At 40.3% G+C, this 11,218-nt stretch overlaps 1 protein-coding gene across 5 annotated transcripts in view; it reads left to right on the top strand.

Annotated features, from left to right (window-relative positions):
- CHRM3 (cholinergic receptor muscarinic 3) overlaps window positions 1-11,218 on the top strand; it is a 476,047-nt gene that overhangs the window by 351,656 nt on the left and 113,173 nt on the right. Inside the window, exon 1 of one of the 5 annotated variants that reach the window (XM_025850783.2) lies at window positions 2,159-2,570. The exons of the other annotated variants lie outside the window; for them this stretch is intronic. The gene's annotated coding sequence lies outside the window, so the exon portion shown is untranslated. Of the gene's footprint in view, window positions 1-2,158; window positions 2,571-11,218 lie in introns of those variants that run through there. 5 annotated transcript variants of the gene reach the window in all.

Genomic DNA, 11,218 nt, shown 5'->3' with positions numbered 1-11,218 from the left:
CAGCCCCCCCATCCCTCCCACCCCCCACCCTCCAGCAACCCTCAGTTTGTTTCCTGAGATTAAGAGTCTCTTATGGTTTGTCTCCCTCTCTGGTTTCATCTTGTTTCATTTTTCCCTCCCGTCCCTTATGATCCTTTGTCCTGTTTCTCAAACTCCTCATATCAGTGAGATCATATGATGCTTGTCTTTCTCTGATTGACTTATTTCGCTTAGCATAATTCCCTCTAGTTCCAGTCATGTTGTTGCAAATGACAAGATTTCATTTTTTGATGGCTGCATAATATTCCATTGTGTGAGTGTGTGTGTGTGTGTGTGTGTGTGTGTGTGTGTACACACACACCGCATCTTCTTTATCCATTCATCTGTTGATGGACATCTAGGCTCTTTCCATAGTTTGGCTATTGTGGACATTGCTGCTATAAACATTGGGCTGCACGTACCCCTTCGGATCACTACATTTGTATCTTTGGGGCAAATACCCAGTAGTGCAATTACTGTGTCGTAAGGTAGCTCTAATTTCAACTGTTTGAGGAACCTCCATACTGTTTTCCAGAGTGGCTGCACCAGCTTGCATTCCCACCAACATGTAGGAGGGTTCCCCTTTCTCCACATCCCCGCCAACATCTGTCATTTCCTGACAATAAATCTGATATTTTAAACACATTATCTCAGGTGACTGGTTTGAGTACACAGGCGACCCTTGAACAACACAGGGGTTAGGGCACCAACCCCAGCACAGTCAAAAGTCTGCACACACAACTTTTGACTCTCCCAAAACTTAACTACTGATGGCCTACTATTGGCTGGAACCCTTGCCAATAACAAAAGCAGTCGATTAATATGTATTTTGTACGTTATATGTATTTTTTAAGATTTTTTTTGTTTATTTGAGAGAGAGAGAGAGAGAGCACGAGCAGGAGGGAGGGGCAGAGGGAGAGGGAGAAGCAGACTGCCTGATGAGTGGGGAGCCTGACACAGAGCTCGATCCCAGGACCCTGAGATCATGACCTGAGCGGAAGGCAGACGCTTAACCGACTGGGCTACCCAGGCGCCCGTATGTTATATGTATTTTATACTGTGTTCTTCCAATAAAGTAAGCTAGAGAAAAAGAAAGTGTTATGAATTAATATTAGTATTAGTTAATAAATCCTTATAATTATAAGGAAGAGAAAATACATTCACAATACTGTCCTGTATTTATTGAAAAAAAATCCATTATGTAAGTGGGCCCTTGTAGTTCAAACCCGTGTTGTTCAAGGGTCTACCGTAGTAATCATGAAGGGATTCACCAGCTGCACTTCGAACCCATATTCTGTTTCCCCTACAATCACATCAGCCTATCATTCTGCTGATGTCAATTTAATTTCCGGAAGAATGGGTGTTGCTTTAATCAAGATGCAGTCTGATTTAGTTTTATTTTTTAAACGTACTGCAAGAACACTCCCTCCCCCAGTTGTATGTAGTTCAGTATATTAACAATTTTCTGTTCACTGAGCAAGGCTAGTGAGGCAAAAGCAAATCATAACTATCACCAACCCTTATGAGTACTTTGCGCCAAGTACCACTCTAAACACTTTACATGCATTACCTCATTTAACGCCCACAGCATTCCTGTGGGTAGACACTGTGATTCGGCAGAAGACACAGAGCTGTGGTGTCCACCAGCTTGAGGTGTCCACACTGTACTTCCGTGGAAGGCAGGGCAAGAACCAGGTGAGCAGAGTGCCGGAGCGGAATTTGGTGAGCAGGACGCCAGGCTGTGGAAAATCTTGTAGCTAAACCAGGGAGTCTGAAGTCATAGAGAGCCATTAAAGGACAGTATGCAAGCAAATTCAATGACAAGATGTGTTTTTCAGAAAAAGCACTCTGGTTTGAATGTGGAGATGGTGAGCAGAGGGGCCAGACCGAAGGCAAGAAAACTCATTAGTGGGCAATTGCAATAACCTGGGGAGAATGTCAGGAGAAGATTCATATCTAGGGTATTGGCTTTTGTAAATAGGTCAATGATACCAATCAGACAGAGAAGGCACTGAGACCAGCAGAAAAGGAAAGACCATGAGTTTAGATGTTGGAAGTGCCCAAGTCATCACATCATGGTGTAGTTACCAGGCAACTAAAGAGCCATGTCTGGAACATGAAGAGACAAGAGGTTCTGCCTCAAGGTGGCTGGTACAAGCTAGGGGGGATTCGGGCAATTGAGTAAAGCCACCCAGATGTGGAGTGAGAACTCCATGGGGCAGATATAGCAGATGCTGTGTAGAAGCTTGAGACAAGCTTGTGAGGAGGGGAGCACACCAGGAGAGAATCAAGTCTTAGAAACCAAAACCAGAGTTTACAGGGGCAGAAGTGACCCATAGAGGGTCATCAGATTTGGCAACTCAGAGGTCTTTGTGATCTCGAGATAGATCAGTGGAGTGAAACACAGCCCAGACTCTGTGATCATGCTGGCCCAGGCAAGAGGATGTGGGAACAACTCTCTCTGACTCATCTTTTAATAAGAGTGAACACAAGCATCAGCACAACTGAGTTCAAATTACAGCTCTGTTATTGACAAGCCTGCCCGACCTTAGGTAAGTGAAAACACGCCTTCCCCGCAGCTTCCAATGTGTAAAGTTAATACTGAGTATCTCAAAGAATATTTGGGGGATTAAATGTGCCAATATGTGTAAAAATATTGTATATATAAAAGATGTTCTCTATTTGTAGCATATAAATATAGAACATATATAAACATATTTATATGTGTGTATTTATATATAAAGTGCATTGTTAATGAGAATAGTTGCCATTTTTACTGTAATTCTTAGATTGAATAATTAAGTATTTTTTTCTTTCTCTGAATCCCAAGTAGGGCCAATATTTTAATATTAGGAAATCAGACAACCACTGAGCTGTAGCAACTAGACTTTTTTTATGTTTTTTATTTGGATGACCCTGAATGAAAGACTCTGCAGAATATGTTAAAACACCAAAGAAGGGTGAAATTTCATTTAATTTTAGAGTATATTCTATGCTATTTTAATTCTTTGAAAGGATGTTGAATATGTATTAAATATGGCAGTTCTAGCTAATATAATTGATAAACTCTAAAACCTCAGTGGAATAAAACAATATTAGCTTGTTGACCATCTCTATGTCTTCTTTGGAGAAATGTCTGTTCGTGTGTCCTGCCCATTTTTTTAATTGCATGATCTGGTTTTTTGGCATTGAGTTATCTATGTTCTTTATATATTTTGGATATATATATATATAAAGAACTTGCAAATATCTTCTCTTATTCCGTAGGTTGCCTTTTAGTTTTGTTGTTTGTTCCCTACACTATGCAGAAGCTTTTTATTTTGATGTAGTCCCAATAGTTTATTTTTGCTTTTTTTTCCTTAGCCTCAGGATACATATCTAGAAAGATGTTGTTATGGCCGTTGTCAGAGAAATTATTGCCTGTGCTCTTTTCTACGATTTTTATGGTTTCTGGTCCCACATTTAGGAACTAATACATTTTGAATTTATTTTTGTAAGAAAAAATGTATGGTGTAAATTTATGGTGTAAGAAAGTGGTTCAGTTTCATTCTTTTCTATGTAGCTGTCCAGTTTTCCCAAAACTATTTGTTAAAGGGACTGTTTTGTCCCCACTGCATATACTTTCTTCCTTTGTCAAAGATTAATTGATCATATAACTGTGGGTTTCTTTCTAGCCTTTCTATTCCGTTTCTTTTATCTTTGTGTTTATTTTTGTGCCAGTACCATACTGTTTTGATTACTACAACTTGGTAACATAAATTGAAGTCATGAAAAGATGCTCAGTATTACTCATCATCAGGGAAATGCAAATCAAGGCTACAGTGAGATATCGTGTCACACTTGTTAGAAAGGTTAGAATCAAAAACTCAAGAAACAGCAGGTGTTGGCAAGAACGTGGAGAAAAAGGAACTCTCCTGCACTGTTGGTGGGAATGCCAACTGGTGCAACCACTATGGAAAACAGTATGGAGGTTCCTCAAAACATTAAAAATAGAACTACCCTACACTCCAGGAATCACACACCTGGGTATTTACCCAAAGAATACAAAAACACTAGTTTGAAGGGACATTCACCCCATGTTTATCACAGCATTATTTACAAGAGCCAAACTATGGAAACAGCCCAAGTGTCCATTGATAGATGAATGGATAAAGAAGATGTGGGATGAATGGAATATTATTCAGCCATAAAAAGAATGAAATCTTGCCATAGAGAGTATAATGCTAAGCGAAATAAGCCAGAGAAAGACAAATGCCATATGATTTCACTCATAAGTGGAATTTAAGAAAAAAAGCAAATGAACAAAGGGGAAAAAAGAGAGAGAGAGACAAATCCCAATCAGATTCTTAGCCATAGAGAACACACTGATGGTGTGGGAAGGGGGGGATGGGGGAAATAGGTGATGGCGATGAAGGAATTCACTTGTCGTGGTGAGCACTGAGTAATATATGGGATTGTTGAATCACTATAGGTACACCTGAAACTAGTATAACACTACATGTTAACTACACTGGAATTAAAATATTAAAAAACAAAATTTTAAAGTCCTGAAAATTAAGATGCAATTCATGTCCATCGAGTAAATGAAAATTACCTTTTAGCAAACTAAAAAAAAAAAGAAAAAGAACCAGTATTAGCTTATATTTCGTCTACGCCAGAGTCCACTTTGAGTTTTCTTGGTCAAGCATCTCTTCTCTGAGCAGCAGTTTGATGATCATTCCATCCTCTGGCTCCACCATGTTCAGATAGGGTGTCTCCTTTGCAGCCATTTGGAAGAGAAAGGGAGCATATGCAACTGGTCATGGGAGCATGCTGTGCACCAGGCTTGAGGTGGTGCACATTACTTCTGCCCGAGGCCCGCTGGTAGCACCCAGACCCTACCTCATTACAAAGGAGGCTAGAGAATGTCATAGAGCTGTATGTGAGGAGGAAGAGAAAATTAATTTGAAGATTAACCAGTCAATGCACAGTATGCAAGCAATAGGAAATCGTGCATATACCTTTTTCAAGATTTTATTTCCTTATTTGACAGAGAGTGAGAGAACATAAGCATGGAGAGCAGCAGAGGAAGGGGGAGAAGCAGACTCCCTGCTGAACAGGGAGCCAGACACGGGGCTCGATCCCAAGACCCCAGGATCGTGACCTGAGCCGAAGGCAGCCACTTAACCGACTGAGCCACCCAGGCGCCCCTAGTGCATATATTTTTACTGTTATTAACCAGACTCGAACCTTCCTAGCCACCTTGAGTAAATATGCAGTTCGTTCCATTTTAATCTTTTGAGGATTACCTAAGAAAATTCCTCCTTAGCCTTTTGAGGATTACTTACGACAAATACCCTTTCTTTAGCCTGGCAATTGTGTAAACCTGAACAGAGACAAACACAAGGCTGTTAGTAGCAGAACTAAAAGTGGAAGACGAGTTCCCTAACCTCTTGCAGAGTATCAGTTCCTAAGTCACATTAATCTCCCAGAGCAGACACAGTAGAGCTAAGACTGAGTTTGTGCCTCCAAACACAGGTTTATTGACATGAAAGTCACACTTGGAGGCCCACCTACTCTGCAGTTATAGAAAAGGTGTGACTTTGTAGAAAGAACTGTTAAAAATATACAATGAAATGATTCACAGACTATTGTTTTTAACTAGTAAAATTACACACACACACACACACACACACACACTACAGGAAAATATCCGCAGGGGTATCTCCTGAAGAAAAAAAGGGCCTGGGGCGCCTGGGTGGCTCAGTCGGTTAAGTGTCTGCCTTCCCCTCAGGTCATGGTCCCAGGGTCCTGGGATCGAGCCCCTGCTCAGTGGGGAGCCTGCTTCTCCCTCTCCCTCTTCCTCTGTGCTCTCTCTCTCTCTCTCTCACTCTCTGAAATAAATTTTAAAAATCTTTAAAAAAAAAAAAAAGAAAAGAAAAAAATGGCCCTCCCCACAGTTTATCAAGATCTGTAGACTTTCTGGAAAAGGGGCGGGCTGAACAGCTTCAGTAATATCATTAAAGATGTGCTGAAGCAAGATGAATTGCGAAGAGCCAATATGTCTGGGTATCTCTGCATTTTTAGACGCCGTTTAAGTGCTGCTATTGGTGCCTTGGTGTTTCTAAGTTTCTAATCAATTTTATTTTTTGCTGTCTGAGATAACGATACATTTTCCTGGCCACCCAAAGAGCTGCTTCACCTTGGGAGATCACAAACCAAACAGAAGGTTCAGTATCTTCTCTGTCAGCTCTGAGAGCTTGAGGAGAAAGAAAACAACCGTATTTCATGAGGCGCAGACACCAAGATGTTGTGGAAGGGGGGAACGGGTCCTCATGGAGTCGAGTAAAGAGACAGGAGAGAAGCTTACAGATCCAGCTGTGGTGGTGAGAAAATGATGGGGCATGGGGATTCCAGAACCACCCTGTGTAGATGGACAGGGGCAAGGAGGCCTATAATAGTGTGTGTGTGTGTGTGTGTGTGTGTGTGTGTGTGTGTGTGTCTATAAATATCTGTATTTAGTCTTATAAATCCTACTCGGAAGACTGATTTTTTTAAAAAAGAAGAGGAAGAGTCCAGTGAATGGGGCAGGCCCTTGGACAACTCACTTCCCTGTGACGAGTGTGACTGTGGTCACTGTCCACGGGGAGGGTTAGCTTCAGCCTCTGCCTCTCTAAGCTGCTTGGCCACTGGGCAGCAAGGCTAATAGAAAAAAAAATCCTATTTTTTCCTGTACCGCTTTTCTTCCCCCTCTCTCTGACTTTTACTGCCAAGATCATGGAGGAGAAAAGGCTCTGCTATTTACTTATGTGTTTGTGTAGTATTGAGCAGCTACTATGTGCCAGGGATTGTTCCAGACACCGGGGAAACCCCGTACACAACAAGCACACCTTATCCTGTGGAGACCATAGTTTATTTATACAATCAAGACAGAAGTCCCTGCCCACTGAGCGTTTTCAGTCTGTTGATCAAAAAGCTGCTGAGATGCAGAATTAATGTTCAGACATCAGCTAAACAAAGCCTGTCTGCCAGCTCTGGGCAAAGCCTTGGGACAGACAGACAAAAAGTCACTTTTTTTTCCCCTGTAAGTCCGACTCAAATCCTAAGAAACTTTCAATATCAACATGCGTTTTAATGTTCACAACTGGATGAGATCATTTTATAAGATTTTCCTCATATTCAACAAACCATAAATAAGATGACTTTCAAATTGATTGTTTTCCTGTTGTTTATAGCTATCTGTTAAAACCGAAATGCGTTTGTATAAAGCTACAGGATATTAGGACTTGCATGGATCTTAGAGATGGTGAACCTCAAGGCTCAGGTACAAGAACTGGTTCTTTCCAAGGATGTTCAGATGGTGGACCACAGAATCAAGTTTAACACCTAAGCCTTGGACCCTGGGCTTGAGGTTTGCTCACCAAGTTATAGTGTTGCTAGTGTCTTTGGGAAAATATGGGGGGACATGCTTAAGTGACACGGCTGATTTGCATTTTACAGCAAGACCTAGCCTGTATCTGTGAATGGTCTAGCTACAGATGCCACAAAACAGAAAATAAACTATCTTTTATAATACAAGTATCAATAGGAAGGCAAATCCTGAGCTTGCCCGCTGCTCTTCCTGGCTAGAGAGAGTTTGGCCTCTCAGTTACTTTTCAAAAAAACACTACAAATATGCTTCAGTCATTTCTCAATATTTGTCACACACTTGGGTATTTTCCCAACATTAGAATATGAATTATGGACTTCTTTTAAAATCAGTATCCATTCTGACTGATCTTGGGGCACCGGTGTTTTAATTATCTAGGGATGACTTCAGGATTGTTTGTTTAAACACGGCTTTATCTTCTGTCTCAAGAGATTAGGATTTTATCTGTCCCTGGAAGAGTGCTAAGTAAAATTACAATGCCCCCGTAGTTTATCACTAGGATGGAGCTGCCAGGAGGGTACTGGCAAGATCAGTGACCTTCCCTTGGAGGAGAATCACCTCTCACATTATCCACCAAGTTATCATAATTACAGAAAACAATGAGAGGGAGCATGCCCACATTAGACACTTTTTAAAAACTGAATTTAAATTAAAAAAAAAAAGAAAAACGGACGGTAAGCAGTGAGACCATAAATACGAAGCAAAATGATTCCTAGAAACATCCAGAATTTAACTTAACTGCTCAGGCAAAAGAATTAAACATATCAGATGAGTAGTCATGGAGTGAACGTTGCTGTAGATGCTGTTATCTTTTGAGCTTTTAAGCGTGAAACATTTCATCTGCTAGGATTAGGCAGAACCCTCTGAAGAGGGAAAATTGGCATACCACCTCAGCTCTCTGAGGACTTTTCGGGAATTCCCACTTTATCACACCCTTCTGCGTTGGAAGTGAGCAGATGTGTGACATTCAGGAAATACAACATGTACTTGCTCCCAGACTCTCCCCTCCCCCCAGTTGTTTAGGTCAGAAAATTTTTATTTTCTGTACAACAAATACTTGTGAATGGAAAATACAGAGATTACAGTAAAACAAATTATGTACCGGCTATTAGCTCTGACACCCGACTGAAGAAAATACAGAGTACGCAGTAAAATAAGAGGTATACTGTTTGTTGTAATGATGGCAAGTACATGGGTAGGGGAAAATCTCACAAGCCCAGCACACACCTTAGCATTAACTTGAGTTTTGTCTCTCCCACTTAAAAGCTCATTTCCTTTTTTTTTTTTTTCCCTTGGGCTGACCTGTAATTTGTATTAGATTGCTCATGTGACCATTCTATAACTCAAATGGATGTTTCAGTAGCATGCCAAGAGTTCAGACAATAGAGCATCCGGATAGGCAAGGACCTGCTGTATACATTCTGTGCTGTTTCAATTAGTGCCCACGGGGTACTTGATACATCATCTCTCTGTGTTTTTATTCTCCTACCAGTAAAACGTGGGCATTGGGCTGTATGAATTCAAAGGTTTGTTTCGGCTCTAACTCTGTGCTTTTAGTTACCACTCTCTGAACAAGCAGTAGTGTTTCTGTTTATTAATCTGCAACTTTTATAAGCTATTAAACCACTTCTAATATTAAGTGGGTAATTGATATTACATCGCTATATCTCCGTTCCATCATTTTTCCATGAATTTTATATTTTCAAGATGTTTCTGGTCGTATCGATACATTTAATAAGTCTTTTAAACAGCAGAATAGCCATTATGTTGGCCAGATAACAGTATTACATTGCTGTCACATTTCTGTAAATAACCAATTTTGGATAATTTCCGAAGTAGCTTATACTATCCATACATGAGGACAGATTATTAGTCCATTAGATAACTCACATTTGCAAACTAACTGTAGATATTCAAAATCTTTACAATATAGTACTGATCTTTTTTTTAAAGATTTTATTTATTTATTTGAGAGAGTGAGAATGAGAGAGAGAGAGAGAGAGAGAGCACATGGGGGGGGGAGGGTCAGAGGGAGAAGCCGACTCGCCGCTGAGCAGGGAGCCGGAGGCGGGACTCGATCCCGGGACTCCAGGATCATGACCTGAAGCGAAGGCAGTCGCTCAACCAACTGAGCCACCCCAGACGCCCCAGTACTGATCTTTTTTTTGCTGACATTGTATATATATATTTTTTTTTCTTATGAGTATAGTTGCCATGCAATGTTTTGTTAGTTTCAGGTGTAGGACATAATGATTCAACAAGTTTATACATTATGCTGCGCTCATCCCAAGTGTAGCTACCATCTGTTACATACAACACGACTGCAATAGCATTAACTATGTTCCTTCTGCTGTGCCTTTTAGCCTATGACTCATTCATTCCATAACTGGAAGCTTGTACCTCCCACTCCCTTTCCCCCATTTTGTTTAGACCGCTACCCGCTTCCCTCTGGCCATGATCAGTTTGTTCTTCATTGTTAGATGTTTTATTCTTTTCGTTTATTCATTTAGGTTTCTGTTTTGTTTTGTTTTTAGATTTTACACATGAGCGAAATCATATGGTATTTTTCTTTCTCAGTCTGACTTGCTTCACTTAGCATATACCCTCTAGATCCATCCATGTTGTCGCAAACGACACAATCTCTTCCATTTTTATGGCTAACACACACACACACACACACACAGCACATCATCCTTATCCACTCATCTGTTGATGGACGCTTGGTATGCTTCCATATCTTGGCTATTGTAGATAATGCTGCAGTAAACGTAGTAAACATATGGGTGCATATGTCTTTTCAAATTAGTGTTTTTGTTTTCTTTGGGTAAATACCCAACAGTGGAATTACTGGATCATATGGTATTTCCATTTTCAATTTTTTGAGGACCCTCCATACTGTTTTCCAGAGGGGCTGCCCCAGTTTGCTTTCCCACCAACAGTGCACGAGGGTTCCTTTTTCTCCATATACTCACTTGTTCTTTCTTGTGTTTTTGATTTTAGCCATTCTGACAGGTGTGAGGTGGTATCTCATTGTAGCCTTGATTTGCATTTCCCTGATGATCCGTGATGTTGAGCATCTTTTCATGTGTCTGATGGCCATCCGGATGTCTTTGGAGAAATGTCTTCAGATCCTCTGCCCATTTTCACTGGATTATTTGCATTTGGGGTATTGAGTTGTATAAGTTCTTCATATATTTTGGATATTAACCCCTTATCAGATATATCATTTGCAAATATCTTCTCCCACTCTGTAGGCTGCTTTTTTGTTTTGTTGATGGTTTCTGTCGCTGTGCAGAAGCTTTTTATTTTGATGTAGTCCTAATAGTTTATTTTTGCTTTTGTTTCCCTTGCCTCAGGAGACATAGCTAGAAAAATGTTGCTATAACCGATGTCGGAGAAATTATTACCTGTGCGCTCTTCTAGGACTTTTATGGTTTCAGGTCTCACATTTAGGTCTTCAATCCATTTTTTAGTTTATTTTTGTGGATGGTGTGAGAAAGTGGTCCTTTTCATTCTTTTACATCCAGCTGTGGTACTGGTTATTCAGAAGAGAAGAGAACTGTCTTTAATAATGTATTTGCCCTTTTTGTGTGAAAAACAAATTATTACCTCTGCTGCAGCAACTACATTTCTTTTAACCAAAAGTTAAGAAAATATTAGCTTCTCTGGTGTTAACTCATATAAAGTCCTTTGATTTGTCGTGCTGTATTTTGAAAACGAGAGAGTATAAAAAGTAGGTAGGAGATAATGGTAATTTTCTGATGGTCTTTAAGAATAATTTTACTAGAGGCG

The sequence above is a fragment of the Callorhinus ursinus genome, unplaced genomic scaffold (assembly GCF_003265705.2).
Source record: "Callorhinus ursinus isolate GAN/ISIS: 27379988/994484 unplaced genomic scaffold, GSC_fseal_2.0 scaffold32, whole genome shotgun sequence".
NCBI classification, from domain to species: Eukaryota; Metazoa; Chordata; class Mammalia; order Carnivora; family Otariidae; genus Callorhinus; species Callorhinus ursinus.
This window is presented reverse-complemented; position numbering and strand designations above follow the sequence as displayed.